The sequence below is a fragment of the Microcebus murinus genome, chromosome 10, assembly GCF_040939455.1.
Source record: "Microcebus murinus isolate Inina chromosome 10, M.murinus_Inina_mat1.0, whole genome shotgun sequence".
NCBI classification, from domain to species: domain Eukaryota; kingdom Metazoa; phylum Chordata; class Mammalia; order Primates; family Cheirogaleidae; genus Microcebus; species Microcebus murinus.
Window position 1 is genome coordinate 98,787,472 of NC_134113.1, and position 24,185 is coordinate 98,811,656.

Here is a 24,185-nt window from a genome sequence, read left to right on the forward strand (position 1 = left end):
GATGTTATATCACAGGTAGGTAGGGGCCTGCCTGTGTCTGGGACCCAAACTCCGGACAGCAGTTCCCCAGCACCTGTGCTGGAGCTGCTCAGGGGGACAGCAGGCCCACCAGTTGCCTAAAAGGAGAGCAGTCTCATAGCTAAAGGGTCACTTGTTATCTTGGACTGCTAAGCTTTCAGAGGGCAGGGACTTTGTTTTTCTTCACATAGTTCCTACTATTCTCTGCTACCTTGGTGAGAAGATTTATCTCCTAAATGAAACAGCAGCACCTGAGATCTCAGTTATGGTTACAAACACGTTCTCTCGCACCTCTGCTCTCTTCTGCTGCATCGTAGCCTGTGGAAAATGATTCTTCTCAGGTGATTTTTTTTCTAGACTTACTCTGGAAAATAAAAAATGGAATTAATTTATTTTGGAAATAAAATGTGAGGAAAAAGGTATCATACCCTTTCTGACTGAGGGCAAAAGGGGATTTTCTTTTTGCTGCTTTAGAAGACTGAAACCAGAAATAGAGAAGTTTCTGATGCATATTCCTTAATTCCTTGCAGAGGTGAGTGGGAGCTGTGGGAAGGAATCTGGACACACTGCACTTGGTAGGCAGGAGCAGAGGGCGGCTCTCCGGTGTGCATTGGGGGACTCGCTGCGTCCAGCTGGATTCTCTGTGACTTAAGTGAATGCTTAGTCTTTGCAGTAAGCCTGTGTAGATGTGATTGGGGTCCTTCACTGTGTTCAGTCGTCACTGACCTCTCAATAGCCCATTCTTGTGATCCAGGACATCTGAAGTCCAAGACTCAAGAGTCTTCCTTGTCTTCAGGCTGTAGGGCCTTGTGCTGGGTCTGGGAGAGGGTGATTTGTTTGGTCATAGGTGGGTGAAGAGGCCAGTTGCCTCTGCACTCCCTGGGTCCCAGTCTAGATGAGAAAGCTTTGATTCTGCTGCGGTGACCCGTGAGGATGCCATGTCAGGTAGAGAGATGTTGGCTATCAACGGGTTTGAAGGGGCATACTGGGGACACCATTTGAGTATAAAATAGGGCAGATGTGACTTGAAATAAGATACAAGTACTGTGCTTGCTGATGTTTCCTTAATACAGACAGGTTACTGCCCACGGCTGGTGCAGAGGACCCATGGGCAGAGGTGTCAGAAGCTGCCCTGCTAATCCTCCTGGGCCTTGTAGTTGGTGGAAGGCAAGGCAGATAGATCCAGCAAACATCAACTTAGAAGTATCAGACACTTTGCAAAGGGAATAGAGGCTACAGGCTGTGTTTTCAAAGTTCACAGTTTGCTTTAGAAATGAAGATTAATAAAAGAGCAGATGATGAACACCAGGAAGATAAGGAGACTCAGGTCCAAACGGCACCTATGTGAGCATTCTGCTGCACAAAAGGCAATGGTTACAATCCCCTGCTCTGCCCAGGTTTCTCCATCTGTCCCTCCCACACTCCAGGCACACCTGCCTCAGGGCCTCTCGCAGACTCTTCCCTTTCCCTGGAACACTCTTCCCTATTACGTGACGTGGTTAACTCCCTGGGTGCCTGCTTGTCTTTGCTCAGATGTCACCTCCTCTGTGAATCCTCCTGCCACCCAGTTAAAAATTTCAGCATCTCCCCTTCCCCTGCCCCTCCAGATTCCCTTTTCCCATCTTTCCAAGCACTTTCGCCTCTAGCATGCCAGTCACTTGCTTATGCTTGTTGAGAGACATCAGGGCCTGGGTACTGGATCCAGGCTGCCTGGGTTAAGTCTAGGCTTCACCACTTGCTACTGGTGTGTCTCTGGGGAGATTGTTTAACTCCTTTGACCTTGGTTTCCTCATTTGTAAGAATAATACCTAACTCATAGAATTTTTATAAGGATTAAATTAATTCATATTATTATTAATAATAAAATGCTGGCCGGGCGCGGTGACTCACGTCTGTCATCCTAGCACTCTGGGAGGTGGAGGCGGGCGGATTGCTCAAGGTCAGGAGTTCGAAACCAGCCTGAGCAAGAGCGAGACCCCATCTCTACTATAAATAGAAAGAAATTAATTGGCCAACTAATATATATAGAAAAAATTAGCCTGGCATGGTGGCGCATGCCTGTAGTCCCAGCTACTTGGGAGGCTGAGGCAGTAGGATCGCTTGAGCCCAGGAGTCTGAGGTTGCTGTGAGCTAGGCTGATGCCACGGCACTCACTCTAGCCTGGGCAACAAAGCAAGACTCTGTCTCAAAAAAAACAAAAACAAAAAAACAACAACAAAAAAATAAAATGCTTAGCATAACACCTGACAGAGTAAGTACTATGTAAGTATTGGATAAATACATCTTTTATTGTCTGTTTCCTCTCACTAAAATGGGAGCTTCATGAGGTCAGAAACTGAATCTGTTTTGTTCTCTTGGGGACCCCTGACATTTAGAAGGAGGCCTGGGGCTGTCAGCATGCATCCAGTGAATGAGGAGGCCATGGGGTATGTGGTCTGGGAAGGTGTCAGGGAGCAGAGAGGTGTGGGTTGGCACTGTGGACAGCACAGGCCACCTCGGCCCCTACTCCAGTTCTGTATGTAGTGGCTGGTTAATTTTGCACCAGTGTCTTCATCTCTGCAAGTCTTGGGCTAACGCTTTCCTCAGAGGTGTTAGCAGAATTAGAAATAATGAAATAATGTACAATAAGTGCTGAGCACAAGTCTGGCCTGGCTGGTAGCAGATGGTCAGTGAATGCTAGTTCCTTTCTTTCCTCAGCACCCCTGGAAGAAGTGAGTCAGGAACTGGCTCTCAGGGCTGTGAAGGAAGTGTGTTGGTGGGGAGGGGCAGAGGAAATCCTGAGTCTGCGTGCAGAGAGGGGGACAAAAACAAGGTGTCAGATAGAGATGTAGTTGTCAAAGACCAGCCTGGCTAGAGTGGTTAATAAGACGAGCTGTTCATTGTTGAACTTCGATGCTAAGGTGACGGTTTGGATTTTCTTGGGAGGGAGGTAACTTTATTTTGGTATAATTCCAGAAAAGTATGGGAACAGCGCAAGGAACTCCTGTTTACCTTTTACTTGGAGTCACCAATGGTTTGCATTTTGCCGTATTCACTTTTTCATGTTTTTTCCTTGAATTTTGTTTTTCCAGAACCATTTGTGAGTAAGTTAATGACAGTGTGCCCCTTGACTCCTAACTCCTTCAGTCTCTGTTTCCTGAGAACAGGAGTATTGTCTCGGGGTCTGATAGGGAGCCCTAGTATAAATAAGGTTCTTCAGTAAGGGAGTGATAAGATATGAAAGTGCTTGGGGAAGATGGGCTAGCGGCCAGGAGGGCCATGACAGGCAATTTGGAGTGGTGTCCACTGGAGGGGTGGTGAGGATCAGGTAGCCACCAGAGATGGGGGGAAAAGGGACGTGGCCCCCAGAGGCATGGGTGTGGTCTTGGGTAGGTACTGCCTGGGGTGGGCGAGGAGAGGGAGCTGAGGAGTCTTGTGTGCTGGTAAAAGCAGCACTGCCTCCTGTGGGAGGAGAGTAGCATGCAGAATCTGAAAAACCAAGTTTAGTTTGGTGCTTGGGACAATGAAACATCCCCTGTCCCTTCTATCTATTTTCTGATCTACAGAAGGTAAAGTTCCGCCTTAGAGCAGTGGGCTGACATGCTTGTATCTGTCAAAGGCTTAGGCATCAACAGGTAGGCGATTCAATCTGAAGGAGGTTTTGTCAGGAAGATAACAGGTAGAGATGAGCATGCAGGTCCTCTGATGTGGACTTAGGAGTCACTAATGACAGCAGCAGGCGGTTAAGGATCATGCTAGAGGCGAAAGTGCTTGGAAAGATGGGAAAAGGGAATCTGGAGGGGCAGGGGAAGGGGAGATGCTGAAATTTTTAACTGGGTGGCAGGAGGATTCACAGAGGAGGTGACATCTGAGCAAAGACAAGCAGGCACCCAGGGAGTTAACCACGTCACGTAATAGGGAAGAGTGTTCCAGGGAAAGGGAAGAGTCTGCCAGAGGCCCTGAGGCAGGTGTGCCTGGAGTGTGGGAGGGACAGATGGAGAAACCTGGGCAGAGCAGGGGATTGTAACCATTGCCTTTTGTGCAGCAGAATGCTCACATAGGTGCCGTTTGGACCTGAGTCTCCTTATCTTCCTGGTGTTCATCATCTGCTCTTTTATTAATCTTCGTTTCTAAAGCAGAGAGTATGGTGGGAAGCTCGGGGCCAAAGGCAGCCTGGGGGTGTAGGGAGAACCCACAGGGAAACTGGGGGAGGGGAGAAGATCGGGAGAGAGTGAAGGCAGGTAGCAGTGGCAGTGTAAATAGAGACAGGATCAAGAAGGAGGACCCTCCAGGAAACACTATGGACAGGGAAACAAAAGATAAGGGGGAAAAAAAAAGAAAGAAGGAGGGCCCACTTGAGTTAGAAGAGACCCAGGGAGCAGGTGATCCAGAGGTTCCTTACCAGCCCAAGCCCTCTGGGCCTGAGGTGCTTGTTGGGCAGTTCTTTCCAGACTGGGGGCAGGAACTCAAGAACTTTACGGAACACCCTGTGACTAATGCCACCCAGGGTGCTAAATGAATCAGACTGTTGAAGGTTTTAAAATTCACCTCCTAGCTACTAAAGTGTTTTTGTGGAAAAAAATATCTTAGGGAGAATTTATTGCAGAAGATATTTTACATTTGAGCTTATACTAAGTATTAAAAAGACCTTTTTCCTTTTTCTTTTTTTTTAAGATAACGTGTTATGTGGGAGATTGTACTATTTTCTTTAGTTTTGAAAATTCCCAACTGTAGGAAAGTCTTGATTCCCCCTGGAGTAGTAGATTCTTAGGTGGAGGTAACTACAGGATTGTACTTTGTTTGGAGAAAGTACAGTAAGCACCTTTTGTATACTAAACACTGTGAATGTAGTAGTGAACCATGGCCTGCCAGAGCCAGCTGGTACCCTGTCATTAAATTTTTAAGGAATTTTGCAAGTTGGCTGTTAAATACACCCATTAGTATAATTAAATAAATTATAGTAAAGACAAGGGTAATAAATACTTAAAACTCGTCACTTCCTCATTATTTTAGCGTTACCTGGCTCTCACATGTACTGTGTTTATGTGGTGGAAATAGCATATAGTATGTACCGTGGCTCATCTCTTCCCACCCGTGTCTGCATCCGGAGATAGCCTGTTGGGGCTTGACGTTAGCTGTGGTGGGAACATTTACCCGATGGACTCTGGCAGACACTACAAGTCAGGGCTTGGTTTATTGTTTTGTTCATTGTCTAAGAAAGTGATGGAGAAAAATGTTAACATTGCAGTTTAAACTTCAAGTATTTTGTGTCTGTAGCCATTACATTGTGAATAGCATTAAAAAATTGAGTAAATATTCTTCTGGTGTTTGAAAACTAGTGTCCAATTCAGTAAAAAAGATGTTCATACTATGTTTGTTCTCTATCTTCCTTGTTTGGCTTTTGTTTTACTCCTTAAAGTAAATGAAAATATCAGCCAGCATTCACCCATTTGTCAGTTGCGTCCATAAGTTAGCCACAGATACAAGAGTTAGCAAGACAAAAAAAGATAAAAATAAATGAAAGAGGGGGAGAATCAATTGGCTATATGGAATTTATAATAAAGAGTATATGTTTTATTACTATACACTTTATTACAGTATATATTATAAAATAATATAATATAAAAATATATAATAAATAAAATATAATATAAAAACCATATTTTTATTACTATATTATATTTTTAACCATTGTGTACTCAGTAAAATTGAAAATAAATACTTATATTAATAAATACATGCACATGTTTTTTGAGGCCAGGCTGTTAAATGTTTACTGTGCACTACCACAGTGAGTTAAATAAACATGCCCCCCACAGAGTCCACAGTGTGTGTGGGAGACAGGTGAGGGTTGATGACAGACATATCTGTGTGCTAAGGGCACTGGTGAGAGTGCAGGTTGGAGGGGCTAGTCAGGCCTTCCCAGGGGGCGATGGTGGGGTGAAACAGGAGCCCAGGGTGACCGGTGAGTGGAGCTGCCTGTGGATGAGGCCGGGGGAGGTGTGCGGGCAGGAGTGGCAGGCAGGCAGCTTGTGGGGCTGCAGCATGATGATAAAAGGGAAGGAGGTGGGAGTTCTGGAGAAGAGGTGTTGCCAGAGTAAATGGGTGGGCACTTGTAGGTCTTGTGAAGGTTATGTTAACAGTATAAGGATGCTGTCTTTAGGGAGGTTGGCTACTCAGTTGCCACAGACACTTAACAGGCTTCAGAAAAGAGGTGTTAAAGTAATAATTTTTGTGACATAAGTACGTAAATTCAACAAATACAAATTGTCTGCTTAATGTGTACAGGACTGCTGATGATTTTCAAGGAGCCATTAATTTTGATTATGAGTTGGGGAAGGCCATATGGACAAGGCAGGATCATAGTTTGCAATAATTTCCTCGGGGGAACCCTAGAACAGTATCCCACCTTTTACCAAAGGCTCTCAGTGTCTTTATTTCTCAGTTCATCCCCATCTTTCACTGCCCTGAGTGTTTCTTATTTCACGAATGCTCATTCTACCTAGCCAGGTTGCTAGCGAGGTCCACATCCCATACTTCCCTCCTATCCCTTAAGAGCTCATATCATGCACTTTGAAAAGATTTGTTGGTTTTTAAATGTATTTATTTATTTATTTGTTTTTGAGACAGGGTCTCACTCTGTCGTCTGGGCTAAAGTGCAGTGGCGTTATCATAGCTCACTACAACCTCAAATGCCTGGGCTTAAGCAATCCTCCTGCTTCAGCCTCCTGAGTAGGTGAGAGTACAGGCATGTGCCCCCATACCAATCTAATTTTTCTATGTTTTGTAGAGATGGGGTCTTATTCTTGTTCAGGCTGGTCTTGAACTTCAGCAATCCTCCTGCCTTGCCCTTCCAAAGTGCTAGGGTTATAGGCGGGAGCCACAGCGCCCAGCTTATCTTTTATTTTTTTGAGACAGGGTCTTGCTTTGCTGCCCAGGCTGGAGTATACTGCAGCCTTGAACTCCTGAGCTCAAGCAATCCTTGTGCTTCGCCTCCCAAGTAGTTAGGCTTACAGGCTCATGCCACTGTGCCTGGCTAATTTTTTTTTAATTTTTTGTAGGCAGGGGGTTTCACTATGTTACCCAGGCCAGTATCAAACTCCTGGCCTCAAGTGATCCTCCTACCTTGGCCTCCCAGAGTGCTGGGATTACAGGTGTGAGCCACTGCACCTGGCCATTTTTTTTTTTTTTTTTTTTTTTAGTATCCACCAGCAGAGCTTCATAGCACTCAGGTTAAGAAGTGACTTTAGACAGAGAAGATGAGCCTGATGTTTGAGAGTGTGTTGGCCTGGGAGAAGATGCTAGAGGGAGCTCCCAGGAGCTCCTTTAGGCTGGGACTTTTGCAGAAGTCACTGGATGCAGCAGGGATTTCCTGTAATGAATTCTTTGCTAAAAAGACTCAACACCTCTATTCCTTTACCAACATTTATTGAGTACCTACTGTATGCCAGGCCCTGTGTTACTTATGAGAATACAGTGGCACATAAGACATGGTTACTGCCCTCAGGTATTTTTTTGGAAACAGCTTTATTATATAATTCCCATACTATTCATTCATTTAAAGTGTATACTCCAGTGATTTTTAGTATACTTAAGAGTTTTACAACCATCACCACAGTCAATCAATTTTAGAATGCTTTTATCATTCCCAAAAGAAGTCCTGTACTCATAGAAGTCACTCCAGCCCTGGGTGACTACTCATCTACTTCCTATCTCTGTAGATTTACTATTTTGGACATTTCATATAAATAGAATCATACAATATTTGTCCTTTTGTAATTGCCTTCTTTCACTTACTGTGAGGTTTTCAGGGTTCATCCATGTGGTAGCATGTATTAGAATTTCATTCCTTTTTATGGTTGAATACTCCATTTTATGGATATAGTATATTATCTTTTTCAACAATTGATAGACATTTGGGTTGTTTCTACTTCTTGACTATTTTGAATAATATTGCTATGAACATGTAAGTGCATGTTTTTGTATAGATGTATGTTCGTATTTCTCTTCAGTGTATACCTAGGAGTGAAGTTGCTGGGTCATGTGATAACTATGTTTAACATTCTGAGGAGCTGTCAAACTGTTTTCCAGAGTTGCTGCACTATTTTACATTCCCACCAGCACTGTAGGAGGGTTTCAGTTTCTCCACATTGTCACCAACACTTGATATTTTCTGTCTGTTTTATCATAGTCATCCTAGTGGGTACAAAGTGATATCTCATTTGTGGTTTTGATGTTTTGATTCGCATTTCCCCAATGGTTAATGATGTTGAGCATCTTTTCATGTGTTTGTTTTGGCTATTTGTATATCGTTAGAGAAATGCCTGTTCAAATCTTTTGACCATTTAAGAAATTGGGTTATTTTTTCATTATTTTTTATTTTTTTGAGACAGAGTCTCGCTTTCTTGCCTAGGCTAGAGTGAGTGCCGTGGCGTCAGCCTAGCTCACAGCAACCTCAGACTCCTGGGCTCAAGCGATCCTCCTGCCTCAGCCTCCGAGTAGCTGGGACTACAGGCACGAGCCACCATGCCCGGCTGATTTTTATATTATATATATTAGTTGGCCAATTAAATTCTTTCTATTTTTATGGTAGAGACGGGGTCTCGCTCAGGCTGGTTTTGAACTCCTGACCTTGAGCAATCCGCCCGCCTTGGCCTCCCAGAGTGCTAGGATTACAGGCGTGAGCCACCTCCCCCGGCCTATTTTTTCATTATTGAGTTGTAAGAGTTCTGTATACATTCCCGATGCAAGTTCCTTATCAGATATGTGATTTGCAGATATTTCCCCCCATTCTGTGAGTTGTCTTTTCACTCTCTGCATGGTGTCCTTTCTGCTTCAAAGCATACATGTTTTTTTTTTTTTGAGACAGAGTCTCACTTTGTTGCCCAGGCTAGAGTGAGTGCCGTGGCGTCAGCCTAGCTCACAGCAACCTCAGACTCCTGGGCTCAAGCGATCCTTCTGTCTCAGCCTCCCAAGTAGCTGGGACTACAGGCATGGGCCACCATGCCCGGCTAATTTTTTCTATATATATTAGTTGGCCAATTAGTTTCTTCCTATTTATAGTAGAGACGGGGTCTCGCTCTTGCTCAGGCTGGTTTTGAACTCCCGACCTCGAGCAATCCGCCCGCCTCGGCCTCCCAGAGAGCTAGTATTACAGGCGTGAGCCACGGCGCCCGGCCCAGCATACATGTTTTTAATTTTGGTTAAGTCAAATTTGCCCTCAGTTCTTGAGTAAACCTAGATTTATATGTCAGGTTTCTTTTCTTTTTTTTCAAATTTCTGTGTCTTAGATATTTCTGTTATATTTAACAAGTCTCTAGAGCTAGTCTGTAACAGTCTCGTAGCCTTTAATACTCAGAGCTTATGTTGGTCACTGTTTCAGCTTTTGGAAGCTGAAAGTCCTTTGAAAGCAGAGGCTAACTCACAAAAGCTTTTAAAAATATTTTAGTTACCATGCTGCTGATTTTTAAAAAGGCCAGGTGTAGTGGCTCACACCTGTAATCCCAGCATTTTAGGAGGCCAAGGCAGGAGGATTGCTTGAGGCCAGGAGTTTGAGACCAGTGTGGGCAACAATTGAGACCCTGTCTCTACACAATTGTAAAAAATTATTGGGCCGGGCGCTGTGGCTCACGCCTGTAATCCTAGCTCTTGGGAGGCCGAGGCGGGCGGATTGCTCGAGGTCAGGAGTTCAAAACCAGCCTGAGCAAGAGCGAGACCCCGTCTCTACTATAAATAGAAAGAAATTAATTGGCCAACTGATATATATATAAAAAATTAGCCGGGCATGGTGGCGCATGCCTGTAGTCCCAGCTACTCGGGGGGCTGAGGCAGAAGGATCACTCAAGCCCAGGAATTTGAGGTTGCTGTGAGCTAGGCTGACGCCACGGCACTCACTCTAGCCTGGACAACAAAGTGAGACTCTGTCTCAAAAAAAAAAAAAAAAAGACATGGAATTTAATAACAAGAAGTGAATCTGTGTTATGTGGATGAGTTACCAGAACGAAAAACTTAAACTACCTCCTACCCTGATCCCTACAACATATTTTAGCAGTTCACATTCTCATTTTGTTCAGACAAGATTAAAAAGAAATAAAACATTTAACTTACCTAATAACGTTGCTGCCTCATGTGCTGCCTCCTTTGAGCGATGGGGTGGTTCTGTAATAGTAAATCCTGTGTCCCAGAGATGAAGGAACAAGCTCAAGAAGGTGTTCAGGATGATCTGCCTCTTGTGCAAGGTCATGTGGCTCACTCACAGGTGGGACAGCTGGGTTCTCTGCTTGCAGCCACACTTCGGATGACTTGCGTATGTGCTGTTTCAGAGCCTCATTTGTTCTGTATCCCCTTTAGTTCTCTTTATCAGGTATTTCCATTTCTAAGTTGGGGTAAATGAATTTGTTGCATTTTTTCTTTGCATGTAATCTGAATACAAATCGTATAGCTGGGGGCTGGGAGTGGAGCATGGGAATGAAAACATGGAGTGCCTTTTTCTGAAGATCCGGCAAGATGGCGGAAGTGGAGCAGAAGAAGAAGCGGACCTTCCGCAAGTTCACCTACCGCAGCGTGGACCTGGACCAGCTGCTGGATATGTCCTATGAGCAGCTGATGCAACTGTACAGTGCGCGCCAGCGGCGGCGGCTGAACCGGGGCCTGCGCTGCAAGCAGCACTCGCTGTTGAAGCGCCTGCGCAAGGCCAAGAAGGAGGCGCCGCCCCTGGAGAAGCCCGAGGTGGTGAAGACACACCTGCGGGACATGATCATCCTGCCCGAGATGGTGGGCAGGATGGTAGGCGTCTACAATGGCAAGACATGATCATCCTGCCCGAGATGGTGGGCAGGATGGTAGGCGTCTACAATGGCAAGACCTTCAACCAGGTGGAGATCAAGCCCGAGATGGTGGGCCACTACCTGGGGGAGTTCTCCATCACCTACAAGCCGGTGAAGCACGGCCGGCCCGGCATCGGCGCCACCCACTCCTCGCGCTTCATCCCCCTCAAGTAGCCTCCTCAGCCAATAAAGACACTTCTCTAAAAACCAAAAACAAAAAAAACATGGAGTGGAAAGGAAACCTGGGTAAGGAAAAGTGGAGAATCTGACAAGTTCTGTCTTTCCAAATACAGGAAAGTTTTGGGAATTTATTGGATGAGAAGTGAATCTAGTAGGGTAGAAGACAGTTTTTAAAATTCCCAGGCTTGTTCATTAAGTGTTAACCGTGAGCCATCAGAATCCTTGGGTGAGTTTCCAGTGAGTATAATTTTGAACTGAAGCATGGTCCTGTTCCCATTTTGAATGGAGCTGCTCCTGATCTAGTGGAGGATCATGATGGTGGTTTCTTGGCTTGCTCTGGCTTTTTTTTTCCTGCAGAAATTAGAACCATTTCCTTATGATTTTGTGATCACAAGGCCAACCTGGAAACTGTCAGTTCTTTTAAAGAAGCCACTCTTGAACTATTTTTGGGAACTGTGCCTCCTTTTCTTTGCCGGCTGAGTTCCTTGGGGGACATGTTTCCATGCTTTGAAGATGGGTATGTTGTGGTTTCAGTGTGGGGCTCCAGAGTCAGGCTGCTCGAGTTCAGCTCCATCTTCTACCACTTAGGAACTGTATAACCTTGAATAAATGAACACATTTCTGTTTCTTCATCTATAAAATGTGGATAATAGTACCTATCTCATGAGTTTATTGTGAGGATTAAATGCAGTGTTGTGTGTAAAGTTAGAAAGAACAGCATGCAAAGTAGTGCTTCTCACAGTGGTAGGCACACATTATATGTTAGGTGCTACTACTATTGTTATGCAACAACCAAAACATTAATTTGGACACAGCTTTTGTAAATGAAGTGAGTAATCAGTTTGGGTAGCAGTATTTTTTGTAAAACACGAGGTTTGAAAATAACCGCAATACTAATAATTCTCGTTCATTGAGTGCCTTCTGTGTGTTGAGTCCTGTGACTTAGGTGCTGTTGTATATTGCCTCATTTAATTCTCACAGCAGCCATGCAAGGCATGTTTTGTCAGCACAGTTGAGGGACGTGCTAGGGCTCAGTCAGCCGCTTGTTGATAGAGCTGGTCTTCCTTATACATCTCTCGGGAGCTGGGCATTCCTCTTGCTGCCTTGTTACTTGCCCTGACTGTTTACCTTGGGAGCCAATGTAACAGTTGTTCTTTGCCTTGAACCTGTAGTATTGGCTACTCTCATAAGCCATGGTCTAGCGGGAGGTAAGATTTCCAGGACATAAACCTTTTTCTGGGTGAGTTTAGTCTTTTTCTTTTTCTTTTTTTTTTTTTTTTTTTTTGGCGACAGAGTCTCACTCGGTTGCCTGGGCTAGAGTGCCATGGCATCAGTCTAGCTCACAGCAACCTCAAACTCCTGGGCTCCAGCAATCCTTTTGCCTCAGCCTCTGCGGAGCTGGGACCACAGGCATGCTCCACCATGCCCAGCTAATTTTTTTTCTTTATATTTTAGTTGTTCAGCTAATTTCTTTCTATTGTTTTAGTAGAGACCGCAGTCTCACTCTTGCTCAGGCTGGTGTTGAACTCCTGAGCTCAAATGATACCACCCGTCTTGGCCTCCCAGAGTGCTAGGATTACAGGCGTGAGCCACCTCGCCCAGCCAAGTTTAGTCTTTTCTATTGTCATAATTAATTAGTTAGGAGGAGGACCTTAGAGGGCTTGTCTTTTAGCAAGGGTGATCACCTATTTCTAAGATGCCTGCTCTTACCTGCCCCCTGAGGGTGGGGATGAGGCTGGAAGGTGGCCATCTGTGGCACTCCCTGCTGCACCCTCCAGTGTCACAGTGTGTAGACTGTGTCTTGCTCCATCTGTGCCTCATGATGGAAGCAGGGTCTATGGCCATGCCTGTGTCCTAGACTCCCTTGGGAAGGTACATGTGCTCAGTTATATATTCTGCAGAAAGGAGATCCTTATCAGATATGATTTGCAAAAATCTTCTCTCATTTGTCAGGTTGTCTTTTCACTTTTATTTTTTTTTTATTTTTTTATTTTATTTTTTTAATTTTTTTTATTTTTACTTTCTTTTTAGCTAACTACAGTGAAAATGAATCTTTTCACTTTTATGATGGTGCCCTTTGAAGCACAATATTCCTTCTGCCATCCCCGCCTCCCACCTTGTTTTCCCATATGGTGAGGCTTGGCAAGCATTGGTATGCCTGAAGACATGAGCCAAGAGGGTGGCAGCAACCTCTCCATCCCATGCACATGCTTCCCTTCTCTCTCTTTCTCCCACCTGGTTGGTTAAGGTGGGGCAACTCACCCCACTCCACAGTAAATAGGCTTGGGGTCACAGCGAAGCTCTGCCTCAAAGAATTGGGGACTGTAGAGCATGGCCGAGGGCCCGTCACACTATGGGCAGCCCAGGTGAGCCTGAGCACAGTGGGCCTGGCACCCCTGGTACACACGGGTGCCTGACAGCAGGTCTGTGTGGCAGTATGTGGGCTCTTGGGGGCTTCGCAGCTGGCAGTGCCAAAGGCTACATACGCAGACAGGTCAGGTTACAGTTGCTGTGGGAACTGTGACCTTTGAATTTCTTGGCTTATGCATGGAATTTCAGTTGCATAATACTATAACAACTTGGATTTTTTTCCTCTTTTCTCCCTACTCTTTGGCATTTAATTTTTTATCCCAGTGAATGAGATCCATAGCTCTCTGTTCCTCCTTCTCGTCTTGGGACAGTCTCACTGGCTTCCCTCTCCCACTCCTCCAAGCTGTGCCCACCAGAAGACCATCCTGGGGCCTTGGCCTGTGGGAATATTCCTTGTTTCCAAGCAAGGCCTTGAGGAGGGAGTGAGCTGGCACTGTGGTGGACTGCTGTATGTTTTAGGGTGGGCTCAACTGTTCTGGTATAGTTAGTCCTCCCGAATGCTCCTTGCTGTTCTTGCTTGCACATTTCTGTTTACACTGTTCTATGTGCCTGCAGCATCCTCCCCAAGTGGCTTAGCTGAATGAATTCTCCCCAGACTTCAGTTTCTACTTGGAGTCCCACCACCATCTCTGGGGAACTCGTTTTCACTGCCTTACCCTGGAATTATTTCCCCTCCAATGAACTGTATGAGTTGAACATTTCATTCAGCATTTAATCAGACATGCCTCAGGATATATATTTTCATGTCTCAAGCTTTTTTGTTTTTTGGGGGGATAGGGTGGAATGGTCTGGTATCTTTTCTTCTACAAACCATATCGTAAGATCTTTGGGCCAAGATTTTAAGTCACTGCCTTGCTTGTTAAATAGTCGTTGGTTTATATTTGATTTGCTGAATCGAGCATTTCTTTGCTTTTTTTTCTTATTCTTTTTATTTGTGTGTCCAATCTATAGTCAGTGATGAACATATGTTTTCTTAGAGTCTGCCTTGAGGAAGGCATTGGGTTTGGGAGCTATGAAGGCCTTTGGTTACTGGAAGGCCCACATCCATTCTCACCTGGGGCCTGGGCACCTGTGCTGCCTTCTGCCCCTGCAGCGAGCTCTATACTGGGCACCCTCCCTCGGTGTGAGGCAGGACACCACTTTCTACCCACCTAAGCCAAGGGGTCCCTTTGGATAGTTTCTCTTATATTCTGCTGTTCTTTTGGTCACAGTACATAAGTATGAACTTACTTGTCTATGTATGTATTGACATTTTTATACGAACAGCTGTGTCCACCACTGTGCTTCCATTTCTGGGGCTCAGGAGACATGGGAGTTTTGTGCACATTCTGTACTCAGACCCAACACAATGCCTAGTACGTGGTAGACTCACAGGAGGTGCTAAATGAGAGTTCTTGTAGAAACGTGTACTTTTCTCTAAGGGACGAGAAGGAGATACGAAGTGACTAGTGATTTATCCTGTGTAGGTCATGCTGCTGTGGTTGGTCTGGAACAGATGGGCTCTGTGGAACCACCTGGCATCCCATCTCAGATAAACATTGGTGCTTCTTTGATCTAGGCAAAAATGCATGTGCTTTTTTTTCTTTCCTTCTTTCTTCCTTCTTCCCTGCCTTCTTTATTCCTTTTTTGGCTTTCTTAGAAATGATTTATGGCATCTTAGGCTCTTGATCTAAGAGGTGGGTGAGACGGGACTATTATTCTAGTCTGAAATTCTAGATACTAATTTTGAGACTTTTGGGATACTTACTTTTTCCTAAATTTAATCATTTTTGAGAAGTAGCCTATGCCACTGGCCAGAACAGCTAGGAGAAATACAGTGTTTAGAATCTCTTTGCTAACTCCCCTCAGGCAAGTCGGTATGTATGCTTTTCCTAATCTTTTAAAGAGGACTTAATATCAACTTTCTTTGTGTACTGGGGGTACTGTCTCTCTGACTTGCCCAAAGGGCCTATTGAAGTCATGTCTATGAAAGCACTAGGAGCTGTCAGAGAAGAAGGAGGTGCTCTGGGAAGTCAGAGCATAACAATTAATCAGACTTTCCTTTGGTCCACTTCTCTGCCCTGGGTTTGCCTTCTGCTGCTGCTCAGCCTGCCAGGATTAACATACGGAAAGTAACTGGGCCACCTCTCCCAGCCCCTCCTGGCGCAATGGCACAGACTGTAGATGAACAGAACTCTCAGAGCCACTGTTTGCAGTGAGGAACCGCAGATGACAGGGGCAACAGCAGTCTCCCTGAGTGAGCATGCTGCCACAGGTCTTGGGGTCCCTCTGGGGACTCTTGTTATGCCCCTCTTCTGGTAGTGCATGGCATTTTCAGCTGCCTTTGACACCACTTTTCTCTTTCACTGGCCCCGACTCGGGTACTAAATCTTTCAGTCTGTCCTTGAGTGAGCAGTTATGAGCTGTGGAGCCCACACTTGGGGAGGGGCTTCGTTCTCCACCCCAGGTCCCAGTGGTTGGAGATCCCTTTGGGAGTCAGATGAAGAAGTCTCATCTGCAGTCAGAGCTGTGTCCATTTTATTACAGGAGCACATCATCTTATGTGCTTTTCAATTTTAGTTTTCACTTCTTAAAATGCATGATATTTTAACGTTATTATCCTATATACATTTTTTTGTTTTGAGACAGAGTCTTGCTTTGTTGCCCAGGCTAGAGTGAGTGCCATGGTGTCAGCCTAGCTCACAGCAACCTCAGACTCCTGGGCTCAAGCGATCTTCCTGCCTCAGCCTCCTGAGTAGCTGGGACTACAGGCATGCTCCACCATGCCCGGCTAATTTTTTCTGTATATATTAGATGGCCAATTAATTTCTTTCTATTTATAGTAGAGACGGGGTCTCACTCTTGCTCAGGCTGGTTTCGAACTCCTGACCTCGAGCAATCTGCCCACCTCGGCCTCCCAGAGTGCTAGGATTGCAGGTGTGAGCCACCGCTCCCAGCCTCATATATACATTTTTAAACCTTCAAATTCAGGAGCAGAATTTGGTAATTTTCCCCTTACTGTCTCTTCCTGTCTTTGTCCCATCCCCCGATGCCTGGCATATTCTTGGCACACAATAGGTGCTTTAAACAGTCCTGAAATTGGGGGTGGTGGGAAGAGGTGCCAAGTCCAACTGTCTTTCCAAGCCATGTAAGTTAGCAGGACTTAAGAAAATGTAGAAAAACATTTTATTTGTTGTGTCTTTCCTGTTTCTATTTCTTTTGTCCTCTTTTGCAGGACCCCGCTGGCTCGCAGACAGTGCTTCCTGAACGGTGGCCCATGGGCTATTAAAATATCCTCTGGAGAAAATTAAAGAATCTTCTTAATAATATAAATGATTGAATTTTACGGATTTTTTTGTGTGTAGGGGAGGACAGTTTTGTTTACAAAACTTAAAAAACTGATCATTTTCTGCAACAGTTAATTTACCCATGAGACCATTTATTTGTGATTAATAAAATACACATTTATCTAAAATGTTGAATTCATAGTTTTTGATCACTAGACATTTTAAAAATTTGTCATCCTATGCTAATCAAAATGTACCTAACACCTCTTGTGCTCCTGTAGTATTCTTTTCATAAACTTTTTTTTTTTTTTCTTTTTTTGAGACAGAGTCTCACTTTGTTGCCCAGGCTAGAGTGAGTGCCGTGGCGTCAGCCTGGCTCACAGCAACCTCAATCTCCTGGGCTCAGCGATCCTACTGCCTCAGCCTCCCGAGTAGCTGGGACTACAGGCATGCGCCACCATGCCCGGCTAATGTTTTGTATATATATATATTTTAGTTGGTCAATTAATTTCTTTCTATTTTTGGTAGAGACGGGGTCTCGCTCAGGCTGGTTTCGAACTCCTGACCTTGAGCAATCCGCCCGCCTCAGCCTCCCAAAGTGCTAGGATTACAGGCGTGAGCCACCGCGCCCGGCTCTTTTCATAGACTTTTATTTCAAACTATTTTGGTGGTCAGATGTGTTTCAGGAATGCTAGACTAAAGCATGGAACTAGTCTGAACCTTTAAGACTTCTTTGTGGATTACCAGTAGTGATGGTAATTATATGTCACGCTTATTGAATATCTGTTGTCTTGGACACTATCCTTGGCACTTCAGAATGGTTGCTTCTTTTTGCCTCACCTTGAAGATCATTATATCCGTATGAGGCAAATACTATTATATCTTTGTTTAGCGGTGGGGGAAATGTAACCTGAGGAAGCTGGACTGAGGGTCTAGTGGTGGTAGGTCCTCGATTGGAATTTGGGTCTGTAGAACTCTGGGGCCTCTGCTCTTTCTAGAGCAGCTCCTGGCTTCTGTACCACTCACCTTTTGAGAAGCTGTGTCTCTTCAGTATTGTAGGTCTGAACTTTGTGGCAGGCTGCTGTCCTTTTCTACCTTCTCCCCCTACGTTCTCACAAAGGCAGGCCGAGTGCTTGGGTTTGCTACTGCACTTCTCCTGTGCCTCAAGTTAACTCTCTCCTGGTCCTTTCCTCTTCTCTCTGCTGAACTCGGTCTCACTCATCCTTTAGGATCTCCTCAAATCCACCTTTTCTTCTGTAAAACTTTCCTGGATCAATTTATCCATTTTTCAAGCATTGTTTTTATTATATTATGTACTTAGTTAAATGTTTATTGAATTAGATTTATCACATTGTTTGAAACAGCAGAGGAGCTCAGAAAGGACAAGAGGAGGTAACAGGACTCTGTGAAGGAGTCCGTAGGAGTTCTGTAGGTTTCCGAAGGAGGACTGGGTGGGGGGGGCATTCCAGTGTGGGGAAGTGCGCACCCCTACCTAGGCTCAGGCGAGGGAGGAGAATGTGCACCTGGGCGGTGGGGCAGGTGGCGGCTGGGCGGCCAAACTGGAGGGTGGGTTTCTCAGGGAAATTGGGATGAGGTTGGGTAACCACGGTCAGTAGGACTTGAAATCAGGCAGGAGACATGATGCAGTAGATAATGAGTAAATACATATGGTTTTAAGCAGGACGTGACAGGATAAAATTTCTGTTTCAGAGTGATGAAGTTGGCAGCAGATAGCAGATTCCTCAAGGCAGGATGGTTGTCTTCAGATTTTCTTGTCTAGTTCTTTTTCTTAATTATTCCGTCTCTGTGTGCCCTTGGGACCTAGTGTTACCTCTTTTAGTCCTGGGAACAGCTGTGTAGAGGTCCCACGTTTGTTGATCTAACACCTGGAGTGTGGTAAAGTGAAAAAGCACAGAATGTAGAGATCAGAGATCTAGATTTTTTTTTTTTTTGAGACAGAGTCTTGCTTTGTTGCCCAGGCTAGAGTGAGTGCCGTGGCGTCAGCTTAGCTCACAGCATCCTCAAACTCCTGGCTCAAGCAATCCTCCTGCCTCAGCCTCCCAAGTAGCTGGGACTACAGGCATTCGCCACCATGCCCGGCTAATTTTTTGTATATATTAGTTGGCCAATTAATTTCTTTCTATTTATAGTAGAGATGGGGTCTCGCTCTTGCTCAGGCTGGTTTCGAACTCCTGACCTTGAGCAATCCGCCCGCCTCGGCCTCCCAGAGAGCTAGGATTACAGGCGTGAGCCACCGCGCCCGGCCTAGAGATCTAGATTTTTGACTGCTGGCCCTGTAGCTTACTAGCTGGACAAATTATCTAGCTTTTTTTTTTTGAGACAGAGTCTCACTTTGTTGCCCAGGGTAGAGTGAGTGCCGTGGCGTCAGCCTGGCTCACAGCAACCTCAATCTCCGGGGCTCAGCGATCCTACTGCCTCAGCCGCCCGAGTAGCTGGGACTACAGGCATGTGCCACCATGCCCAGCTAATTTTTTGTATATATATTTTTAGTTGGTCAATTAATTTATTTCTATTTTTGGTAAAGACGGGGTCTTGCTCAGGCTGGTTTTGAACTCCTGACCTTGAGCAATCCGCCCGCCTCAGCCTCCCAAAGTGCTAGGATTACAGGCGTGAACCACCACGCCCGGCCTTATCTAGCTTTTTTTTAATGCTTGTTTCATTAATGCTTTTTTAATGCTTGTTTCATCTGTAATTTGCTGCTAATTGTAACTATTCATAGAGTCATTTCTGGATTAAGATGATAGCAGATAGAAGTATAGAGGCTGTTTAGTCCTAGTGGTTCCAGACTTATTGGGATCAAGTGTCAGCTATATCACTGTGTGACTTTGGGCTAGTTACTTAACCTCTCTGTTTCCTTTTTCTTATCTATAAAATCATGCTGATAATTATGCCTCACAATGAGAATTAATATCTTAAACAATCCCTGACACATAGTAGTGATTAATAAATTATAAATGTAGTTATTACTAATAATATCATCATCAACATCACTATCATTACACTGTGTGGTATGGAGTAGGTGCTTTCTCTGAGGTAGGAGACCAAAGAATGAAGCCTCTCAAATGTGTGGTAAGAAACTAACTTAAATCACTGTGTAGAAAATGATATGCCTTCAGTGCTTCTCTCTCTTTTTTTGAGACAGAGTCTCGCTTTGTTGCCCAGGCTAAATTGAGTGCCATGGCGTCAGCCTAGCTCACAGCAACCTCAAACTCCTGGGCTCAAGCCAGTCCTCCTGCCTCAGCCTCCTGAGTAGCTGGGACTCCAGGCATGTGCCACCATGCCTGGTTGATTTTTTCTCTATATATGTTAGTTGGCCAATTGATTTCTTTCTATTTATAATAGAGAAGGGGTCTCGCTCTTGCTCAGGCTGGTTTCGAACTCCTGACCTCGAGCAATCCCATCCCATCCCATCCCCCCACCCTCGACCTCCCATAGTGCTAGGATTACAGGCGTGCTTCTCTTAAGCACTGAAATTATAACCATGTTGTGTCAGTTCCGGGCTCTTTTATAGATTACAGGTATTACTGAAATCCTTTAAAAAGACAGGTATTGTTTTCTGATTTGGAAGAACTCTTTCAGTCACATCTTTTCTCAAACACAGAAGTAGTTGTCTTTTTTAAATAGAAAAGAGTGGGGGGAAGGAAAGGGAAAGGAGAGAGGAGAATGCATGGTTTTCCTGCAGTGGCAGTTTCCTCCCTCTTTCAGAGGACTTCCACAGTGCGTGGGAGACTCCTGCCAGGGTTGGGCAGCCCAGCTCTGCTGGATCTGCGCTGGAGTCACATGGTACCAAGGTCCCCATAAGGAGCTTTGTACCTGTGGCTATTGTGCTTCTGTTTTGGAGTATTTACCTTCACCTATTCCCATACCTAGGCTAGCCACATTTAGTTTTAGCTGTGCAGTTCCATTCAGCTGCCAAGGTCAGTGCCTTAGGGCTACTGCTTCTAAAATTCCCTAACCCCTTGTTCTTGAACCAACAGTGTGTCAGAGTCTTAAATTTATCTGTAGAGCGATTCTTTTTTTTAAACACAAATCGTTGGACCTTGTCCTTTGTAGATGAAGTGAGAGCTGCTTTTTGAGGACTGGCTCATTCCAGAAACCAGCTGGTTTTAAATTGCTGCAGATCTTTAAAGGGACAGCTTATTTGTGGACCAAATTCCATGCCCACAGAACCTTATTGTTTGGAGGATTCTAGTGTGCACTGTGACAGTGGGCTACAGCTGGCAGAAGTGCATGAGTTAGATTTTTAAGTGTTTGGTCTCACATAGAGTCAAAGTCCTGTGGAGCTAATCCCTTTGACACCCCCTCCTCATCTCCACCCAGTTATGGTTGGTATTCGTGTGGGTGTGTGCTGTGTGTAGAGGTGGTGGACAAAACCCAAAGACACACGTTAGTCGTGTGGGCAGATTGTCAAAAGAAGTAAAAACTCAACATTTGGGGGCTGCTGGCATTGGCAGTGGTGTCCTACGTGGAGTGATGTCCTTGGCTAGCAGCTACTTTGTAAAGGGCTGAAAGATTGGGCTTTGCATATTTGGCCTCAACTGTGCAAGATAAAAATGTGATGGGAAGGATGTGATGGAAGGGCCGGGTGCCACAGAACACAGAGTGACAGGGAATAGCAGCAAGCTGGCCTTGTTCCAGCTTTGCTCTTCTTGAGTTTCCCAGTGGAGCTGAAGAGGAGAGGCTGATTCTTTGGGTATTGTCCGGCTCCTTTCTTCATTCTTGTTAGAACATAGAATTACAACTCCAGTAATGACACCATTTTGAACACTCCATTTATAACGTCCTGTGGCCTGGGTTAGAAAACACGCTGACCTCTGTCTGCCATTGAAAACGACTTGGAAGGGAGTCTCTATGAGCACTTTTGTTGCTATTGCCATTGCATTAAAAAATATATGAGGGTCTCAGATTTTACTGTGTACTATAAATGTGATGTGAGTAGGGACACACACACTTAAAGTATGTCCCTGGAACCTTGTGCATGGTTGACCCTGAGCTGGTTGCTCAGTGGGTATAGTGGCCACTTGTCTGGAGCCAGGAGTATCTTACCTTGCAAGGCTGTTACCCAGCCTGTGGTATTGATTTTGGTGCGGGTTAGGAGGGGAGGGTGCAGAAGTGACTTTCTTGGCTCTCTTGATGCAAGTGTCTGTGTCTTTAGTGGAGCCTAATTTTACCCCCTTGCCAAGTTTGTGCTGATTCCTGTGGCTTATAGAGCATTTGACAGGGGTTTGGGGGCCAGATAAAAGGATTACCTCAGTGCCAAGGGGTATCAGAGCCTCAGCCCACTGTTCTGTTGGCTGTGGCAGGGTAAGGAGTGGGTGAAGTAGGCCCACCTCCTGTGAACAGCCTTCTTGCCGTATGCTTAGGAGCTGGGGATTGTCAACTCCTTCCCCCACATTTATGTAATCACTGTCATTGAGGAACAGAGTTGGTCGTCATTTCATCTCATGCATGGGTGTCCCTAACAGAGTCTTCTTTTAAACATTCTGCATCTAGGAAAGTTGTAAAGTTAAGTCACTGATTGGAGTATAGAAGTGTTTGTCACCTCCCTGCTCCTGAACAGCAGACAGAATAAATGAATAAAATCAGCAATTGGTTTACATACCCTGTGTATCTCATCTGCTTTGTTATTTCTGTCTTCAGAATGTGTTCAGAAATTGCTTATCCCCAGCATCTAAAACTACACCTGCCACAATTTGTGCTGTAGCATTTGTTAAATGATTTTCCATTTTAAAATTCTGGTTTCCACTGCTGCAGTTGTAATCTGGTCTCCCTTCATCCCATGCCCAGATGATCACCCAGGCTTCCATGGCCTGACGGCAGTTGCAGCTTCCTCAGTGCCACCCACCCTCCTGCTGTGGTTGGGCCAGGCTGCTTTGAACACTCCTGTCCCCCTCCCACATCCCTCATCAGTTCTCCTGTTGGCTCCCAAAGCTCCAGCAACCTCCTGCTGGGCAGCTCTGCCTCCTGGCCTCCCCCAGCCTCTCTGCCCCGCCAGCCTCCTCCAGCCTCTCTGCCCTGGCTATGCCTCCTCTGTCCCTGAATGCCCTGCTCTCTCTTCTCTGCTTATCCAAATCCTAACCATCCCTACCCTGTAGATGGCCTGGCCATGCAGTTTGGGACATGTTTGCTTGTTTGTTGTAACAGGTGCATTAGTTCTTTCCCTTGATTTCCAGGATCCTAAGCTTCTGGAGAGTTGGAATGGTGTCTTGCTTTTTGTGAGCCTCTTTGAACAGTCATCACACGGGTTATACTGTAAGCAGTCAGCAAACATCAAGTGACAAACTTACCCCCTCTGCAGTCATTGGCCTAGAGAATTACCTGTACGAAGCCCTTTCCTGTCTTTGCCTCTTTTGAATTCTTTTTTCTATAGGTCTTGTAGTCCGTCTCCATTTGAATGTCTAGGAAATGGGCTGTGTGGATTTGGCTAGGAACAGAAACCCCAGACAGTAGGTTTTCAAAGACAGTGTCATGGTCCTACAATGCCTCCTTGCTCTTGGGAAGGTGAGGTGGTGCTGAAGAGCAGCTGCAGGTGGCCCAGGCGGTGGAGCAGGTACTGGCAGCAGGGCTAAGGGGCTGGGGCCTGCCTTTGAAGGGGAGCTATCTCCAGGATGGCTAGGGGCAGGCACAGCCCCAGAGCAGGTTTGGGGTGCAGACCCTCTAGCCTCTCTTGCTGTCCTCTTCTTGTCCCCTTTTCTCCCCTCCCCATCCTGAGTCTGGGCCACCCCCTGCCATGTTGGAGCTATTACTGGCTCCTTAGTAACACAAGGGCCTCTGTGTGGGGAGGAAACTCCAGGAGCTCGTGTATGTGCGGAGGATGGGGCTTTTGCTTTGTTGGGAGCTCTGTGAGGACCTGTGTGGACTTATTCAGGGTTGATGAGGAACTCCAGCAGGTCCCGCTGGTGTGAGGCCTGTGCTATCCACTGAGGGAGGGACTGTGGGGTGAGAGGCTGGATCCAGAGCCTGGCACCCTTGGGGTGGGAGCTGAGGGGAAGAGGACTACCTGACTTCTCAGGGGCTGGCACTCCTGCAAGCGAGAATGGCTGGGGGCTAGTTCATCTATTCCTCTGCCCCTGGTGGGGCCACCAGGAAGGAGATTTATGTGTTTGTGCTTTTGTCAGTTTGTTCTTCATTTATCTTTTCAGTTCCTCAGAGCAAAAATCTTTGGAGTAGCCTCTCATTCCCACACCTCATATTTTACCCATTAGCAGATCCTATGAAGTCCACCATCGTGTTTTGATTCTGACTTCGACGTACACTGAGACTTCTCCAGGCCAGGCCATGACCATCTGTCTGTCTCCTGGGTTTCTGCAGCAGGTTTCTAACTGGTTTCCCTGTTCCACCCTCAAGTCCCTGAATATATCATCAGCTGCCGGCCAGAGCAGTCCTGCTAACATTCTCCCTTGTCCAACCCTCTGCGGTGATTCCTTGTTGCACCCCATGTGGCTAAAGCCCTCATGGGGGCCCATAGGGCCCCACGAGGTCTGCTTGTTCCCTGCCTTGCCATTCTACCTCGCCGATGCCATCT

General features: G+C 45.7%; 1 protein-coding gene and 1 pseudogene across 17 annotated transcripts in view; both read left to right on the plus strand.

The window, feature by feature from the left end:
• The window catches only part of MICAL3 (microtubule associated monooxygenase, calponin and LIM domain containing 3), a 211,298-nt gene that overhangs the window by 27,960 nt on the left and 159,153 nt on the right, over nucleotides 1-24,185 (plus strand). The gene's annotated exons all lie outside the window — the stretch shown is intronic.
• LOC105861847 (small ribosomal subunit protein uS19 pseudogene) lies at nucleotides 10,458-11,058 on the plus strand (annotated as a pseudogene).